The 20,007-nt window shown below is 44.9% G+C and overlaps 1 pseudogene across 1 annotated transcript in view; it reads right to left on the reverse strand.

The window, feature by feature from the left end:
- Window positions 1-3,433: 3,433 nt before the first annotated feature.
- The window catches only part of LOC143942528 (uncharacterized), a 19,497-nt pseudogene continuing 2,923 nt past the window's right edge, over window positions 3,434-20,007 (reverse strand). Inside the window, exons 2-5 of the transcript XR_013264799.1 lie at window positions 19,225-19,384; window positions 7,274-7,441; window positions 4,678-4,836; window positions 3,434-3,701 (exon numbers count right to left, since the gene is read on the reverse strand). The product of XR_013264799.1 is annotated as an uncharacterized LOC143942528 (transcript). The remainder of the gene's footprint in view (window positions 3,702-4,677; window positions 4,837-7,273; window positions 7,442-19,224; window positions 19,385-20,007) is intronic.

Consider the following 20,007-nt stretch of genomic DNA (forward strand, 5'->3'; position numbering starts at 1 on the left):
ATTCGAATTAAAGAGGACGCCTCACTTCAATTATTTTACATTTTTTTTTAACCCTTTACACAGCCAGGGAAACTTTTGCATTTTATTAATTATTTTTTTTTCCACATTTTTAGGCCTGTGGATGAGTTAAAACCCCCCCCCCCCCCAAACAGTACATATGTCGTTTTCGAAAGCAGAGACCCTGGAGAATAAAATAAGGGTAGTTGCGAGCTTTTATGTCATATGATTTATCAAAAAAAAATATATTTTCAGTTAAAAAAATAAATAAAAAAAAAATTATATATTCTCAATGCATGCGTTTAGTACATGGGTTGCTGCCTTCTGTCCACTGTGGGGTGTTGTCACACAGTTGGACGGAGGAAGTATATAATGTAACAGGACTAACTATATACACACACACACGTGTTATTTTTGGTTTGTAAATACATGAAATGTATATTGTACTTATTATCAATTTTTAACTATTATCATTAAATTAACTATTATTTTTTGATGTAATTTTGTATATTTTGTATGGCCACCTACCCATGTTAAAGTCCTCTCCCTAGAGGAGTACACGTTTTTCCAATAGTACATGGGGGCGGGGCAGGCTCAATGTTTGTGGGGGGGGGGTTGGGTGTTCAGTGCTCAAGTGTAAAAAAAAAAAAAACAAAAAAAAAAAAAAAACAAAAAAAAAAAAAAAAAAACTGTACACTTTCCCAGAGACCCCTATGTGATAGCTAGGCATGTGCAATTTGTTTAGTTCTAAAATTGTTTTTTTTTCGGCAAATTTCAGCCATATTCGGTCATTAGGAAACATCCCAATGAATGAAAAACCGTTTAATTTTTCAGAAAATAAAATTTTCTAAGAAATTTAAATTCGAAAAAGAGCAAAAATTCAAATAGAATGAAAATCCGAAAACGAAACATTTGGATAATTTCTATTATAAAATTATTTGGTTTATTAACCATTATTATCGTTTATTAGAAAGTCATAAAAAAAAAAAAAAAAAAAAAAACCCTATAATAGTTATTAACTATTAAATTGTAGGTACTGGAATTTCCTTTCAAATGTGGCTGTTAGTGAACGCAACAAAATAATAATAATTATTAATAAATAATAAAATTTAAAAATAAAAAGTTAATTTGTTACATTCACTAACAGACAAATTTGAAAAAAAAAATTCCAGTACCTATAATTTTATAACAATATTAATAATAATAATAATTATTATTATTATTAATAAAAAAAAGGTTATTGATATTGTTATAAAATTATAGGTACTGGAATTTCTTTTCAAATTTGTCTGTTAGTGAATGTAACAAATTAATTTTTTTATTATTATTTATTAATAATTATTATTATTTTGTTACGTTCACTAACAGCCACATTTGAAAGGAAATTCCAGTACCTATAATTTTATAACAATATTAATAATAATTATTAATAAAAAAAAAAGGTTGATATTGTTATAAAATTATAGGTATTGGAATTTCTCTTCAAATGTGGCCGTTAGTGAACGTAACAAATTAATAATTATTAATAAAAAAAAAAGGTTAATTTGTTACATTCACTAACAGCCAAATTTGAAAAGAAATTCCAGTACCTATAATTTTATAACAATATTAATAATTATTATTATTATTATTATTATTAATAAAAAAAGGTTATTGATATTGTTATAAAATTATAGGTACTGGAATTTCTTTTCAAATTTGTCTGTTAGTGAATGTAACAAATTAACTTTTTTATTATTATTTATTAATAATTATTATTATTTTGTTACGTTCACTAACAGCCACATTTGAAAGGAAATTCCAGTACCTATAATTTTATAACAATATCAATAACCTTTTTTTTATTAATAATAATTATTAATAAATTATTATTATTATTATTAATAAAAAAAGGTTATTGATATTGTTATAAAATTATAGGTATTGGAATTTCTCTTCAAATGTGGCTGTTAGTGAACGTAACAAATTAATAAAAAAAAAAAAAAAAAAAAAAAAAAGGTTAATTTGTTACGTTCACTAACAGCCAAATTTGAAAGTAAATTCCAATACCTATAATTTTATAACAATATCAATAACCTTTTTTTAATTAATAATAATTATTAATATTGTTATAAAATTATAGGTACTGGAATTTCCCTTCAAATTTGTCTGTTAGTGAATGTAAATGAATATTAATAATAAAATAAAGATAATGGATATATAATCACAGCTAAAAATTTGCAATTCACACAAGAGACTTTCATATTTGGTTTTATGGCCTATATACCCCTTAAGGATATTAAAAGTAGGGGGGGGGGGGTGCGTCCCAGAAACTGACTTTTTCAGGGTGCATCGCCCACATTCAGCTCCTCCCCCTCCACCGCCGTTCCCGCCCCTTGGTGGGACGACACTTGCACATCCTCTGCAGGTGTCACTGAGGAGATACAATGTAACAACATGACTGGTTTTGTTGCATTTCGTTTTTTATTCATCTGTAGATCAATGGTGTGATCTCCAATAGGCTTGGATCGAGGGCATTGCTTCCCCCCCCTCCCCCCGCCAGATTTTATAGTTTCCCCATGGCCCTTCCCCGATCTGAGGGCCCCCCCCGACCTAAGAGGGGGGCCACTCTTCTGAGGACCCCCAACGTAATGGGTGGGGGCTACTCTAACGGGACCTTGGTGTACAGCGGGACTGAAAATAAAGCTGGTTTTACTATCTTAAATTCCAGGTATAGGACAAAAATCTACCCTTGCAATGGGGCCCCCCCCCTACTGATTTTCCCTCCCCCCCCCCCCCCCCCCCGGCTCTGGTGTCATCCATCCACATGACCCCAGTAGAGGGCAGAATCCTTTCTGAAGGTTCCTTTGAGCCCCAACCACAAGGCCAAACACAATGAAGGGTTGAAGGTACACAACGACGCAGAGGGACCTCCCACAGCCCAGGGCTTCAGCCAGGAGTAGAAGAATGCCGATGTGAGGGATAGGGCCAGTAACACCTTATTCCTGGACTAAACCGGCATTTGGCCTTTGCAGTACGGAGGAAGGCCCCCCCCCCTCCCCCACACTGCAAGAGTAGAGTTTGCCTAAATCCAGAATTCAGCTTTAAGCTATACCAAGGCTACTGGTGAATAATCCTGCTATTAGTGGAAATGTAATAATGGCTCTGGTCTATAGGGGGAGCTCCAGCAGTTAAGGCTGTAAAATGGTTCATGGGTCAGGGTGTCCTTCATTGGGTACGGCTCTGTAGTGGGACGCTCTTGTCTTGCTGAAGGCCCCAAAAGGCTTTAGGAAGCCAGGAAATGTCTCAGCCAACCAGACTCCACCTACTATGCAAATATCGCTCTTGGGGTGGACTGGCCCACCAAGTTCTGACACTCATGTATGCACACACCATCCCCCCCCCCCCCCCCCATTACCCACATTGCGTCTTCTCCAGTCACCAGACTAAGTGAATATTTGTATTGTTTAAACTTTTATTAGAAGAAACGAGAACAAGCAAAAAACATTGACAGCAGAACGTGGAATGGATGAACAGTGCGGCACTCGCCTCCGGCGCCCTCAGACCCTCTTGATGTGACTGACAAACGCAGCGTGGCAGGCCACCATTATCCCGCCGATCAGGTTCATGAACTCCTGGAAATTCATCAGTTTGTCCTGTTTCCCGTCCGTGCTGCCGTCCACCGACTCCATCAACCGACGGACGATGTTTGGGTCCTTCTGATTCTACAGGAGGTAACAGAAAATATAGATTAAAAAAAAAAAAAAGGGACGTGATTCGCACTCTTTACACTCCACCTCTTATCTGTGCACATTTGATTCCCACATGATCTGTAGTCTACCGTCTGCTTCAGGAACTGGAGGGTCACTACTTTCTTCTGCCACTAGATGTCCTCAGTCTGTTGGCCAGCATCATTCAACCCACTTCCTGTAAGCCCAGGTCATCCCGGACAAGCCCCCAACCGGAGCCAACTGCTGTTACTCTGCTCTCCCCTCTTTGCCATGCTTCTTTGTCAGCACCCAAACTTAATATCTCCTTGTACCGCTTCTCCCTCCCCCCAGCTGTACCGGGACCTTGAGGCCAATACCAGGACTTGCACTGCTTTTATGCAATTCTAGAGCTGTGTCGATGTAAGTCTTATGTCTTATTTCTCCTCCCCACCCCATAAACTTGTTAATGAGACCTTATTTTAGTCCTGGTGAAGTCACCGGTTCTTCTCTATGCAATGAAGGCAGATCATGGCTGGTGGGAGGGGCTGGCAGGATGCTTTACATAACTTCCTGAAAACACATCACCTAACCTCAGTACTCCTCTCAAGAAGCCCTCAGCGCTGGGTGCAAGCAGTGGGAGGGGGTTATGCAAATATCACCCTTGCTGGGTGGGGAGTCTGGGAGGAGCGGGCGTTCCTAGGCAGGCTGTATTTGCATAGTCAACGCCCACATGTGGTGCTGAGATCCCACGATTGAAAGAACCTGAAATCCAGGGAACGCCAGGCTGGGGACGAAAGAAGGGGTTGGATAAAATAAAATTCACCATCTAATGGTGGGGTTGGTGAATTGCACCCGTTTTCTTAAACTACCAAAACAAAATTGGTCAAAGTTCCTTTTCTCAGAGTCTACCCAGAAAAAGACAAAAAAAAAAAAACCACATGCAGCAAATTCGAGGAGACCATCTGGAAGATATTACAGCCAAGGTACGTACAGTGGTGAACGAGTTGAGTTCCGTCTTCATAAATCCCTCAAACTCTGTGTAATCCATCTGATCTTTTGCGCCTTTCTTGCCGGCATAGTGTTGGTAGATGCGAACGATGCTTTCCATGGCAGTTTCTATGTCTGTTGGTTTTGTGGCAGGGACGGGGTTCTGGGGGGAAAAGATACAGCACATGTACAGTCACAAAGTGGATTTAGATGCTCTCAGAGCTTCCAACAAGACCACATTGGTGGAGATCGTAAAACACAACAAGGAAAAATAAATAAATAAAAACGTGAACCCCACTCCAGATGGAGGTTCAAGTGTTTCCAATGAAGGGGAACCTTAATGCTACATCATACAAAGACCTTGGAACCCTGGGTGAGAGAGGCTGGCCTACTTGAGCTGTGGTTGATTGACCTATTTGGTGGCGTCTACCCAGTTCCAAGACCGACACCACTTGGCAGAGCCAGCAGCATGACTCCAATTATCTTTTTTTTGCCCTCTGTATGGGTTGGATCCTTCACACTGGCCACAAACATAAAGGCAATTTTGCCATGGACCTCCAATTCGTTGGTTTTAGTAAAGGTTCCCCGTGACCTGAAAATTTTAGGGGTTCCTCTGGAGAAATAAAGGTTGAGTAAAGCATGGCACCAATTATCTTTTTTGCCCTCTGTAGGGGTTGGATCCTTCACACTGGCCACCAACGTAAAGGCAATTTTGCCATGGACCACCAATTCGTTGGTTTTATTAAAGGTTCCCCGTGGCCTGAAAATTTTAGAGGTTCCTCTGGAGAAATAAGGGTTTAGTAAAGCGGTTTTATACATTTACAGGCTTCCTTATGGTTACAGTTTGGTGAAGGCCCTTTTGGAGGCAAGGCATATCTCTCTCTCTCTCATAAAAGACATGGTGTGACCAGCTTGGTGTGGAGGAACTCCAGGTTTCCTGCACAAAGCCCTATATCAACCCTACTAAACACTTTTGGGATGAATTGGAATGCCGATTGTGAGACAGGTCTCTTTTTGGTGCACAACATGGAGGTTTAATGTGCGAACCAGATCTTTTCATCCACCATCAGGATCCAACGTCACAAATTCTCATAGACACCCTTCAAAATCTTCTAGAAGAGTGGAGCCAGCTACTTAAAAGACAAGGTTTGACCAGTTTAGTGTGGAGGAACGTGAGTGTCCTGACCTCAACCCTACTAACATCTTTGGGATGAATTGGAATGCCAACTGCGAGACAGGTCTTTTTTTTGGTGCCCAACGTGAGGCTCAACGTACAAGCCAGATCTTTTTATCCACTATCAGTATCTAACCTCACAAAATGTGCACAAATTCTCACAGACACCCTCCAAAATCTTGTGGGAAAGCCCTCCTAGAGGAGCAGGGCCAGCTCCCCAAAAAAAATAATAAAATAAATAGACATGGTTTGACCAATTTGGTGTGGAGGAACTAGAGTGTCCTGTAGAGCCCCGACCTCAACCCTACGGAACACCATTGGGATTAATTGAAATGGCAGTTGTGAGCCAGTTTGGTGTGGAGGAACTGGGGTTAGGATCTACCCCAAACGGCTTTGGGAGGAACTTTAATGGCAATAGTGAGCCAGGCCTTCTCGTTGAACGTCACATCTGATTTTTAGACTAGGCATATTTCCTTATTTTAAAGGGCGTCTCACAATATTCAAGAAAACCTCCAAAGTCTATTTACCTTAAATGCCTTCATGCTATAGGAATGTCATTGTAAAATGGACAATAGGGACCAGCAAGCTCACTAATCTTTCAGGAATGTGACATTTTACTTAGAAGAAGATCATTTTCCGCCAATGGGGGGGGGGGGGGGGGGTTGGCCTTGCCTTACAGACAAGCCCTATACACTACAGTTACGACTTGGATCAGAGCGTGCCATCATGCATGCTTCTGGAGATCATCCGCCACGTCGTGAAAGCAGACGGAACTGTTGCGCAACAACATCTTTAGTTAGGTTTTTTAATATTATTTTCATCTATAGCCATCAATACTTAAAAGGTTACACATTAGTATTTGTGTGATCCCTTTGCACACATTGAATACAAACGCCAAAAACGTAAAAACTAGATCACTTATCCGTGAGAAAATAGACAGACCCTCTAAGAAAATGCTGGCAAATTCTACATTGATATCCCCAGGAGAAAAGCCGGTAAGCATCTCCCGATATATACTTTCTTAAAACGCAAGGAAGAGGATCTTTTCCTTAAATCTGGTGCTGCCTTAAAATGGCATTCTGCTTTCATTCGAGGTACGGTCTGTTCCTTTAAAAAAAAAAAAAAAAATCTCCACCCCGTACGCTCTGGCTGTTGGCTTTTGCAGAGTTTCTCAGCACACATCCGGTGTGATCTGCAAACCAGGATGATTCATCGCATCAAAACACGCAAAATACTGCCAAGCAACAAGTTTGGCTGTTGATGGAGCCGAGGCGGGAAAGGCTTCAGAGGCGGGAAAAAGGTTAAAATAGGCAGGTAGAAGATAGGATAGGTAGAAGATAGGATAGGTAGAAGATAGGATAGGTAGAAGATAGGATAGGTAGAAGATAGGATAGGTAGAAGATAGGATAGGTAGAAGATAGGATACCTTCTGCGTTGGTGGGCACTTCATCAAGGCCTCGTGACAGGCCACCATCATCCCACCGATGAGGTTGAGAAACTCTTGAAAGTCAAGTTCTCCATCCTGCTTTCCATCGACCCCACCGTCTACAGACTTCATTATCTTCCTCAAGATCCCCTGCGGGTCCTTCTGGTTCTTGGGGATGAAGGGTGAGGGAAAAGGAGACAGGGCGTCATCAAAAAACCATACATAAGAAAAAAAAAAAACACACACAACCCACCACAGAAGACAAAAGAAATATTATAAAATCATTAGAGAAGTGTACGATGGAAGAAACGCGTCTTGTTTAGTGATGGCCGAACGGTTCGCCCGGCGGTCGTTTCGCGGCGAATTTCCGACATTCGCGGTCCGCACGTTCGAACGCCTTTTTCCGTCGTTCGCCGCGGCGGACTTACGTGTTTAATGTATACAAGAACTTTAACCTTTGGTGACACGTTTATCATGTGATACAGGACAGCCAATTGAGACATGACAGCACATGGACACTTGGACATTCCCCCTAACCTATAAATACACCCGATCCGGTGGCCATTTTACATTCTTTCTTCTGTTAAGATAGGGACAGGTTCCTGTGTGGAGTAGGGAGAGATAAACCACTAGCTATTTGGTACACAAAAGTTCTTTTCAGGACTGGTATAGGTGTTAGGTGTTGATAGGTTTGCTGTGCTGCTGATTCTTGCAGCAGCCTGAGTGTCTTTTGTTAGTTTAGAGAAAGGGAAAGGACGGTGTATGCTACAGGGACAGCCAGATTAGTCTTTCATCATCATCATCATCATCATCATCATCATCATTAGCTGTTACTATCAAGGTCCACAAAAGAGCTGTTCCAGTAACCACTAATCGTTCTCTTTTTTTGCCAATTTGTATAGGGACAGGAAGGAAGCAGTGTTGTCAGGCAGTGAGGGTAATTTTAAAGACTTGCTGTTATTATTAGTTCCACAAAGGTTCTTTTCAGGACTGGTATCAGTGGTACAGTAATAGGCTTGTACATGTATAATATTCTTTCTTCCAAATATAGAAAGGATATTATACTTGACTGCTGCCCTTCTGCTGCAGTCTGCTAAACATTCACAACTCACTTGTTCCACAAAAGTTCTTATAAGGACTGGTAACTTGGTATAGGGTGCTACGGTACATAGGCTTGAGTGCGGTACAGTCTGCTGTTCTGTAAGGACCGCTATCGGTCCACAATAGATAGGGTTGACGTGCACCACTGCTGACCGCTCACCTATACTGCAGCAGTCCTTCAGCGGTATAGGGACTGACGTACAGTCTGCTAATCACTAACACACAACCTGCTTGTTCCACAAAAGTTCTTATAAGGACTGGTAACTTGGTATAGGGTGCTACGGTACATAGGCTTGAGTGCGGTACAGTCTGCTGTTCTGTAAGGACCGCTATCGGTCCACAATAGATAGGGTTGACGTGCACCACTGCTGACCGCTGCCCTATACTGCAGCAGTCCTTCAGCGGTATAGGGACTGACGTACAGTCTGCTAAACACTAATACACAACCTGCTTGGTCCACAAAAGTTCTTATAAGGACTGGTAACTTGGTATAGGGTGCTACGGTACATAGGCTTGAGTGCGGTACAGTCTGCTGTTCTGTAAGGACCGCTATCGGTCCACAATAGATAGGGTTGACGTGCACCACTGCTGACCGCTCACCTATACTGCAGCAGTCCTTCAGCGGTATAGGGACTGACGTACAGTCTGCTAATCACTAACACACAACCTGCTTGTTCCACAAAAGTTCTTATAAGGACTGGTAACTTGGTATAGGGTGCTACGGTACATAGGCTTGAGTGCGGTACAGTCTGCTGTTCTGTAAGGACCGCTATCGGTCCACAATAGATAGGGTTGACGTGCACCACTGCTGACCGCTGCCCTATACTGCAGCAGTCCTTCAGCGGTATAGGGACTGACGTACAGTCTGCTAAACACTAATACACAACCTGCTTGGTCCACAAAAGTTCTTATAAGGACTGGTAACTTGGTATAGGGTGCTACGGTACATAGGCTTGAGTGCGGTACAGTCTGCTGTTCTGTAAGGACCGCTATCGGTCCACAATAGATAGGGTTGACGTGCACCACTGCTGACCGCTGCCCTATACTGCAGCAGTCCTTCAGCGGTATAGGGACTGACGTACAGTCTGCTAAACACTAATACACAACCTGCTTGGTCCACAAAAGTTCTTATAAGGACTGGTAACTTGGTATAGGGTGCTACGGTACATAGGCTTGAGTGCGGTACAGTCTGCTGTTCTGTAAGGACCGCTATCGGTCCACAATAGATAGGGTTGACGTGCACCACTGCTGACCGCTCACCTATACTGCAGCAGTCCTTCAGCGGTATAGGGACTGACGTACAGTCTGCTAATCACTAACACACAACCTGCTTGTTCCACAAAAGTTCTTATAAGGACTGGTAACTTGGTATAGGGTGCTACGGTACATAGGCTTGAGTGCGGTACAGTCTGCTGTTCTGTAAGGACCGCTATCGGTCCACAATAGATAGGGTTGACGTGCACCACTGCTGACCGCTGCCCTATACTGCAGCAGTCCTTCAGCGGTATAGGGACTGACGTACAGTCTGCTAAACACTAATACACAACCTGCTTGGTCCACAAAAGTTCTTATAAGGACTGGTAACTTGGTATAGGGTGCTACGGTACATAGGCTTGAGTGCGGTACAGTCTGCTGTTCTGTAAGGACCGCTATCGGTCCACAATAGATAGGGTTGACGTGCACCACTGCTGACCGCTGCCCTATACTGCAGCAGTCCTTCAGCGGTATAGGGACTGACGTACAGTCTGCTAAACACTAATACACAACCTGCTTGGTCCACAAAAGTTCTTATAAGGACTGGTAACTTGGTATAGGGTGCTACGGTACATAGGCTTGAGTGCGGTACAGTCTGCTGTTCTGTAAGGACCGCTATCGGTCCACAATAGATAGGGTTGACGTGCACCACTGCTGACCGCTCACCTATACTGCAGCAGTCCTTCAGCGGTATAGGGACTGACGTACAGTCTGCTAATCACTAACACACAACCTGCTTGTTCCACAAAAGTTCTTATAAGGACTGGTAACTTGGTATAGGGTGCTACGGTACATAGGCTTGAGTGCGGTACAGTCTGCTGTTCTGTAAGGACCGCTATCGGTCCACAATAGATAGGGTTGACGTGCACCACTGCTGACCGCTGCCCTATACTGCAGCAGTCCTTCAGCGGTATAGGGACTGACGTACAGTCTGCTAAACACTAATACACAACCTGCTTGGTCCACAAAAGTTCTTATAAGGACTGGTAACTTGGTATAGGGTGCTACGGTACATAGGCTTGAGTGCGGTACAGTCTGCTGTTCTGTAAGGACCGCTATCGGTCCACAATAGATAGGGTTGACGTGCACCACTGCTGACCGCTGCCCTATACTGCAGCAGTCCTTCAGCGGTATAGGGACTGACGTACAGTCTGCTAAACACTAATACACAACCTGCTTGGTCCACAAAAGTTCTTATAAGGACTGGTAACTTGGTATAGGGTGCTACGGTACATAGGCTTGAGTGCGGTACAGTCTGCTGTTCTGTAAGGACCGCTATCGGTCCACAATAGATAGGGTTGACGTGCACCACTGCTGACCGCTCACCTATACTGCAGCAGTCCTTCAGCGGTATAGGGACTGACGTACAGTCTGCTAATCACTAACACACAACCTGCTTGTTCCACAAAAGTTCTTATAAGGACTGGTAACTTGGTATAGGGTGCTACGGTACATAGGCTTGAGTGCGGTACAGTCTGCTGTTCTGTAAGGACCGCTATCGGTCCACAATAGATAGGGTTGACGTGCACCACTGCTGACCGCTGCCCTATACTGCAGCAGTCCTTCAGCGGTATAGGGACTGACGTACAGTCTGCTAAACACTAATACACAACCTGCTTGGTCCACAAAAGTTCTTATAAGGACTGGTAACTTGGTATAGGGTGCTACGGTACATAGGCTTGAGTGCGGTACAGTCTGCTGTTCTGTAAGGACCGCTATAGGTCCACAATAGATAGGGTTGACGTGCACCACTGCTGACCGCTGCCCTATACTGCAGCAGTCCTTCAGCGGTATAGGGACTGACGTACAGTCTGCTAAACACTAATACACAACCTGCTTGGTCCACAAAAGTTCTTATAAGGACTGGTAACTTGGTATAGGGTGCTACGGTACATAGGCTTGAGTGCGGTACAGTCTGCTGTTCTGTAAGGACCGCTATAGGTCCACAATAGATAGGGTTGACGTGCACCACTGCTGACCGCTCACCTATACTGCAGCAGTCCTTCAGCGGTATAGGGACTAAGAGTTTTGTCACAGGGTCATTTAAAAAATGACATGCAGAGGAAGAGGCAGGCCCTTCCGCAGGGGTGGTAGGGGTAGGGCAGGAGCAACAGGCTTGAGCCAAAGTGGGAAGTTGCAGAAGGTGCGTTCAATTACTTTAAAGGATGCACCAGACTTGGTTGAGTGGCTCGCTCAGCCTTACTCTTCTGCACCCTCCTCATCCTCTCGATCTGCACCCTCTTCTTCACTCTCTGCTATGTGCACCCCCAAAGACACTACCACCAACAACACGACCACCACCACCACCACCACATACCTTCCGCTTGAGTCACTGGAATTATTTTCCGATCCATATCAAGAGGACATTTCTGATGCGCAGCCACTCTTGGTATTGGATCAGGAAGAGGAGGTAGCAACAAGCGCTACTCAGCAGTCTGACGCCAGTACCCAGATCAGCCCAAGGAGGAGGTTGGTCCCCGGTGTTGCTGCCTACTCTACTTATAGCGGTGGGGAAGGTGACGTTGATGATGACGTGTCTAGTGATGTCACGTGGGTGCCCACAAGAGAGGAAGAGGAGGGGAGTTCAGAGGGAGATATGGACCAGCAGATAGGGAGGAGAAGCAGCAATGACTTACATTGCACAGCAGGGACAAAGCAGACTGCAAATGTATCAGGAGCGAGTCATCGACCATGTACGGTCACATCTGGCGCTCCCAGGACACCGGCACATGGCTCCGCAGTGTGGGCTTTTTTTAACGTGTCCGCTGCTGACAATAGCGTTGCCATCTGCAATCTTTGCAGTCAACGCGTTAGTCGCGGTAAGCCCAATACTCACCTAGGGACGACCGCCTTAAGAAGGCACATGAGCAGCCATCACCGAGCCCAGTGGGAGCAACGGAACACACAAAGCCACACTGCAGGCTCTCACCGTCCAGCCTCGTCTTCTACTTCTCCTTCTCCTCTCTCCTCACAATTGTCCTCCACTCCACCTTCCATCACGCCAAGCTCACATTTTTCTGCAAAAAGGCAGGCTTCCGTGGGCCTAATGTTTGAGCGTAAAAAAATGATGACGCCGGATAACCCTCTTGCCCAACGGTTGGCGGCTGGCTTGTCAGAACTCATAGCCCGCCAACTACTGCCATATAAACTGGTGGACTCGGAGGCCTTTCGCAAATTTGTGGCCATTGGAACACCACAATGGAAGGTCCCAGGAAGGAAGTATTTCTCAGAGAAGGGCATCCCAGAGCTATATGGCCATGTTCAGCGGCAAGTGAATGTATCTCTGGCACACAGTGTCGGTGCCAAGATACATCTGACCACAGACACGTGGTCTAGCAAACACGGGCAGGGAAGGTATATCAGTTTTACTGCCCACTGGGTGAACCTTCTGACGGCCGTCAAGCATGTAACCCGTGGCACCCGTGTAGATTTGGTTTTACCGCCACGGATTGCATGCAGGCCTGACTCTTCTTCTCCTCCTCCTACTCCATCCTCCTCCCTCTCCTCCTCAGCTGCCTCCTCCTTTTCCGCTGCTAGCGTCTCTTCCACTGCACCGCCCAAGCTCCCCAGAACCTATTCCACATGCCAGGTGAGACGTTGCCATGCCGTGCTGCGTCTGTTGTGCCTGGAAGCAAAGAGCCACACTGGCCCGGCACTCCTTTCAGCTTTGCGTTCACAGGCAGATGAGTGGCTAACACCGCTCAATTTGACAGTTGGTAAAGTGGTGTGTGACAACGGTGCCAATCTGCTTAGCGCATTGAAACAGGGCAAAATCACGCACGTGCCGTGCATGGCACACGTCTTAAACTTGGTCGTGCAGCGATTCCTTGTCAAATACCCTGGGGTCCAGGACATCTTGCGGCAGGCAAGGAAAATCTCGGCCCATTTCAGAAGATCTTACACGGCCATGGCTCGCCTTGCTGACATTCAGCGGCGACACCATCTGCCGGTCAGACGTCTTATTTGCGATTGCCCGACGCGATGGAACTCAACCTTCTATATGCTTGATAGGCTGCTCCAGCAGAAACGTGCAGTTAACGTCTACCTGTATGAACTCTGCGAAAGAAACGGTTCTGGGGAGCTGGGTTTTTTTTCACCGCGCCAGTGGCTGCTCATGCGCGACACATGCAGACTTCTGCGGCCATTTGAGGAGATCACCAAACTGGTCAGTCGCAGCCATGGCGCCATCAGTGACATGGTACCTTATGCCTTCTTTCTGGAGCGTGCATTGCGTCGTGTCATTGATCAGGCTGTGGAGGAGCAGGAGCGGGAAGATGAGGAAGTCGCAATGCTGGATGAATTCCCAGGGGGGGCTACTCTATCTGAGACAAGTCAACAACAGGAGTCTGATGAGGAGTCAGAGGAGGATGGTGCCGGGGCGGATGAGCAGGAGCAAGAAGAGCATGCTTTAAACCTTTCTGGGATCCCTGTTGTGCGAGGATGGGGAGAGGAGAATGAAGAGGACGACATTATCCTGGATGATGAGCAGGAGCCAGGCCACCACACCGCTTCCACTTTAGTGCAAATGGGGGCCTTCATGCTCCAGTGTTTTAATAGGGACCCCCGTATAAAAAGCATGAGGGTCAAGGACCAGTACTGGGTGGCAACGTACTTAGACCCCCGGTACAAACACAAAATGGCGGAAATGTTACCGCCGTCGCAGAGGGCTGTCAGAATGCAGCACTTCCAGGCCTTGCTTCGAGAAATGCTGCATTCTGCTTTTGCGTGCGCTGGCACAGGAACAATTCCCACTCCCAGAGAAGGATTTGCGGGTACCAATCCAACAGCGCCTGCAAGAAGAGGCCGGTTTGAAGATGTGTTGGTGACTTCGGATATGAGGTCATTCTTTCAGCCGACCCATCGACAGGTGTCATCCGGATCCAGCATCAGGGAACGCCTAGACCGTCAGGTGTCCGACTACATTGGGTTAACGGCCGATGTGGACGCTCTGAGGAGTGATGAACCCCTAGACTACTGGGTGGGCAGGCTTGACCTCTGGCCAGAGCTTGCCCAATTTGCAATCGAACTGTTGGCTTGCCCCTCATCCAGTGTCCTGTCCGAAAGGACGTTCAGCGCAGCAGGGGGGATTGTGACCGATAAGCGTACTCGCCTAGCTCACCACAGTGTTAACTACCTCACATTTCTAAAAATGAATGAGGCATGGATCTCGGAGGAATTCAACACATGTGATCAGTAGACCATGTATATGTCTATAAACAATTTTTGGAATCAAGCACACAGACCTTCTTAATTCATTTGGCTCACTTCCCTGACCCAAAAAAGCACACCGTACTATATGCCCCTACCCTCCTCTTTGAAGAGGTTGAGCGGTGTCATATTTCTACTGGGGCTGCTTATTATGAGGGGTTCCCACCATCCCTGTGCTGTGCTGACTTCCTCCTGGGTGTTCTTATTATGAGGGGCTCCCACCATCCCTGTGCTGTGCTGACTTCCTCCTGGGGGTTCTTATTATGAGGGGATCACACCATCCCTGTGCTGTGCTGACTTCCTCCTGGGGCTGCTTACGGTGCTGCTGTCAGCGCTGTATGTCACGGAGCTGCTGTCAGCGCTGTATGTCACGGAGCTGCTGTCAGCGCTGTATGTCACGGAGCTGCTGTCAGCGCTGTATGTCACGGAGCTGCTGTCAGCGCTGTATGTCACGGAGCTGCTGTCAGCGCTGTATGTCACGGAGCTGCTGTCAGCGCTGTATGTCACGGTGCTGCTGTCAGCGCTGTATGTCACGGAGCTGCTGTCAGCGCTGTATGTCACGGAGCTGCTGTCAGCGCTGTATGTCACGGAGCTGCTGTCAGCGCTGTATGTCACGGAGCTGCTGTCAGCGCTGTATGTCACGGAGCTGCTGTCAGCGCTGTATGTCACGGTGCTGATGTCAGTGCTCTGTATTACGGTGCTGCTGTCAGTGCTCTGTATCTCCTGCACCCTCTTGTTTGCCTACCCTGGTCCCTGACCTTCCCTCTCCTCCATTGCCTTCATTAGCTCCATAGTCCTGAATTGTCAGAACAATTTCCCAAATAAAAAAAAAATGCTTGTAGTTATCGATCCCAAATTCACCTCATACATGTATTATGCTATTGTCCAGGTGGTGGGACTACGTGCTACCCCCTAATAATTACCCCGTGGCCGCAAATTCGACCTAAAGGTTTGCGAAATTCGCCTCCCATTGAAGTCAATGGAGCCCGCGGCGAACGGTCGTTTTCGCGAACGTTTGTGTCCGTTCGCGTTTCGCGTTCGCGAAACGTCCCGTCGGAAGTTCGTCCATCACTAGTCTTGTTATTCGTTTTGAGTTAATCATTTTGTTTTTATCATATTCGTCCCGTTTTTGGAATTTGTTTTATATTCGCTACTTTGACATCAAATTCGAATCTGAATTATATTATTGCAATAAATACAGTAATGTAGAAAAAAAGTGAAATATCACGATTCCTACTTACATAGTTAGTAAGGTTGAATAAAGGCACCAGTCCATCCAGTTCAACCTGAGTGTCTACAATTGTTGCCTATCCCTGTACATTGCACACTCACATTGGTCCCTACCCTCAAGGAGCCCACAATCCAAGCTCCCCATTCATATACTAGGGGCCAGTTTTGGACAGAAGACAATTAACCTACCTGCATGTCTTTGGAGTGTGGGAGGAAACCGGAGTGCCCGGAGGAAACCCACGCAGGCACAGGGAGAACATGCAAACTCCAGGCAGGTAGTGTCGTGGTTGGGATTTAAACCAGCGACCCTTTTTACTGCTAGGCGAGAGTGCTACCCACTACACCACTGTGCCGCCCTACTTAGGCTTCTTTATAGAATAGAATATATTCTATTCAGCAGTTTAAATAGGAATCATCTTTTATTTCACACTTTACTGTATTTATTGCAATAGGTTTCCACTCAGGGGCTGACTGACAACTCATGGGGCTCCACAGGCAATAGGAGGAGATTATGAGGCAACACAGTACACACACACACACACACACACACACACACACACACACACACACACACACACACAGGATAGGTACTGGAGAGGTGGGGCAGCTATAATCTTGGGATTTTTACACACTGTCCCTGGTTTTATTGAGGCTGGCAACCCTGATGTGTCCCCTTAGTGGCATGGGGCCCTCGGACAGTGCCCGAATGGTCAGTCCGCCCCGTTTCCACTTCGAATTTTTAAATTAAAAAAAAAAAAAAAAAAAAAAAAAACACACTACAATTTCAGGATTCATTAAACATTTACATCTGAATCTCCGAACATCGAAAATTCGGTCCGAATTTCGAGTCGTAACGAAAAAGTATTGCACAGGACTATCAATTATAGACACTTTATCAGACAAGGTTTCCGGTCCCCAACGTACGCCCGTTCTGGGTGCCGATCCTGAAAGCCTTGTAGATCTTTATGAGAACATAAATGGTGCAAGAAACAGGCCAAGAAACAGGCCAAGAAACAGGCCAAGAAACAGGCCCATGGTGCCAGATGTTGTTAACTTGCACCAGGTATGCAAGATATGTTGTGCCTTCCTTCTTAGTCTTTTAATCAAATACATTTTTATTGAGTATCAAGAAAAACATAAGAAACAAAAAAAAAAAAAAAAAAAAAAAAAAAAAAAAAGTGTATAGATACAAATGAGCGTAGGGATAACAAATCTAGACAGGGCTTATACTATATGACTTTTACTAAAAAGAACCCCAAGAACTTTACTTGCTGTCTAAATTCCAACCTCCATCCCACCACCACCACCATTGTCAGGATAGACGGCTCAGGAATGTAACCATTCAGAAGCTACTCGCACTGTAAATCCCCATTTAACCAGCTATACTGCCCCTCCCCCGACAAACCTATTATTATAGTCATCCTACCGTTTAAGTCATTATTCTACCATCAGAATTAAGATCTTTCTTCCTGGAATGTCAGTCCACCCAACTCATTAAAAATGTAGGAAACCCTCCCGTCCTACAGTCTGAAGTAAGGGGTGCTCTGACCATTGGAAAACCCCCAGAATTCATTTTTTTGCAGTTGCCCAGACTTGGCACTCTTCCGAGAAGAGAAGGGAAAAAAAAAAAAAAAAAAAAAAGGGGGGGGGGGGGGGAAACAAGAAGGAGAACCACAACGAGAAGAAGGAGACAATGCCACCAGCAAGTCCTTTCCGAGTGATCTTTTCAAGTACAAGTTTGCTTATGAAGGCCATTTTCTCTTCTGCAAAAAGTTTGTAGGAATTACGTGAAGTAGAAGTTGTTCAAAGAAGACGACTGAGGCCTGGTCACATGACGCTTATTCGGCACGATTGGAAGCCAAGGCCAAGGCCACCCTTACCAGCTGTGTGCGAATAGAAAACTCATTTGGAGTTCTTTGGCGACTTGGTGGGTCATAAAAAGGTCTTGTTTGAGCTTTGACCTTCTCCTGTGCCTATTCGGCACGATGGAAGCCCAAGATCACCCTTACCAGCTGTGCGCCTGTGGTTGGAGCCCAACACTCCATCGCTCAGTTCTTCACACCGTCAACTTCTCCCGCAGCGGGGCTGACGCTGGGTATATGAAGGAGACCTGCCCCCCTGCCAATCCTAGTTGGGGGATTAGACAGGGCTCCCCGATACACACCATGCCAACCCAGGTCTCTCTCCGAGCCTAACCCCCCCCCCCCCCCCCCAAGAACCTTCTGGAAACCAGAAGGAGGCGCCAGAGAGAGATGAAGTAACATGTCAGTCACCCGCTGCTACTCTAAACCACTCCCCAGATCAAAAACAAACACAACAACAACAAACACAACAACAACAACAACAACCACCACCACCACCACCACCACAACAACCACAACCACAACAACCAAAACAAAAAACACAACAACAAAACACAGGCCTAGCTGTCAGCTGCCTAAAGTTACCTGCACTGGCTGTAAAAAAACAAAACAAACAAAAAAACGACCTTTAGCACAACCCACCTAAGGTAGGTTGTGCTACTATTGGATGCTCCCAAGTAGCGACCCTCTTGGTTTGCCCAACTGGCCCAAGCCAAAATTTCTAAGCCAGTAGGCAAATACATGCTGTGGGCAGGCAGGTTACATTTAGAGCCATAACACAAATCAACCAGGAGATAGGTTGAAGTGGTGAGACGTTATGGATCTTAGGGGGTTGATCCAGGAGACCAGCAGGGACCTTTGGCTAGGTATGGGCGCTGCGCATTCAGAGAACTTACAAATGACCTTTGGTGGCATATTGTGCTTTGCAACCAGAGAAGAGCTGAATGAAGTAAAGCAAAGAATCCCCTCGCCTGTAGGGCCAGAGCATCGATAGCGCCCATGGGAAGGGGTTGGTGGTTACCAACAGATAAAACCCAACTCAAGATATTTTGGGAGGATACACCACTTGCACATAGACTCACAACCAACCATTCTGCCCCACTTTAGAGCTCTTCTAGTTATCAGACAAGGCTCTGGACAATAAAACCCTCACAGATATCACACACAAATAGAAAAAAAAAAAAAAAAATAATAATAATAATAATAATAATAATAATAATAATAATAATTAATAAATACTAATACTAATAATAATAATAATAATAATATAGACTCAATACATCACTGGTCACTCACCTTGGTGAAGGAGCCCAGCTCAGTGGTCATGAACTGCTCCAAACTCTTTGAAGTTCATGGAGGTGGCGTTGCCTTCCTTGCCCAGCGTACCTCTGGAAGACGGTGATAATCTTCCCATGGATCGCTCCATTTCTGTGGGGTTACTCTGCTTCATCTGAGCCTGGGAAAGAAAAAAAAATTAAATAAAAATGAGAGGAAAAAAAATATATATTATATTATATTATAATATTATATATATTTGGCAACACTCATGAACATGGGTACATATACTATTCCTGCACCCATAAAGTGATGGATGGGATTGAATGATGGTAATTAAGAGATACCTTTTAAAAAAAAAAAAAAAAACTTTATTGTATTAAAACTTATGCAGATTCCAACATCTAATATATATAATGGGGAAAAAAAAATAAACAAAAACCCCCACACATGTCTCTGTAGGATCAACGTGTTTCACCTATATTGAGGCTTCTTCAGGATCCACTTGTAGACCAAACATATTATATAAAATCGATTATGAGAATGCTTACATAATAATCAGGATGTTTGGTGTACAAGTGGATCCTGACGAAGCCTCACTGTAGGCAAAAAAACATGTCGATCCTACAGATACAATGAAAATCACACGAAGCTGTATCTGTAGGATCGACATGTTTTTTTGCCTACAGTGAGGCTTCGTCAGGATCCACTTGTACATCAAACATCCTGATTATAATGTAAGCATTAACATGATTATTATATAGACAGATTATGAGAATGCTTACATAATAATCTGGATGTTTG

This window comes from Lithobates pipiens, unplaced genomic scaffold, assembly GCF_037356315.1.
Source record: "Lithobates pipiens isolate NorthernLeopardFrog02 unplaced genomic scaffold, aLitPip1_a1.2 Scaffold_30, whole genome shotgun sequence".
NCBI classification, from domain to species: domain Eukaryota; kingdom Metazoa; phylum Chordata; class Amphibia; order Anura; family Ranidae; genus Lithobates; species Lithobates pipiens.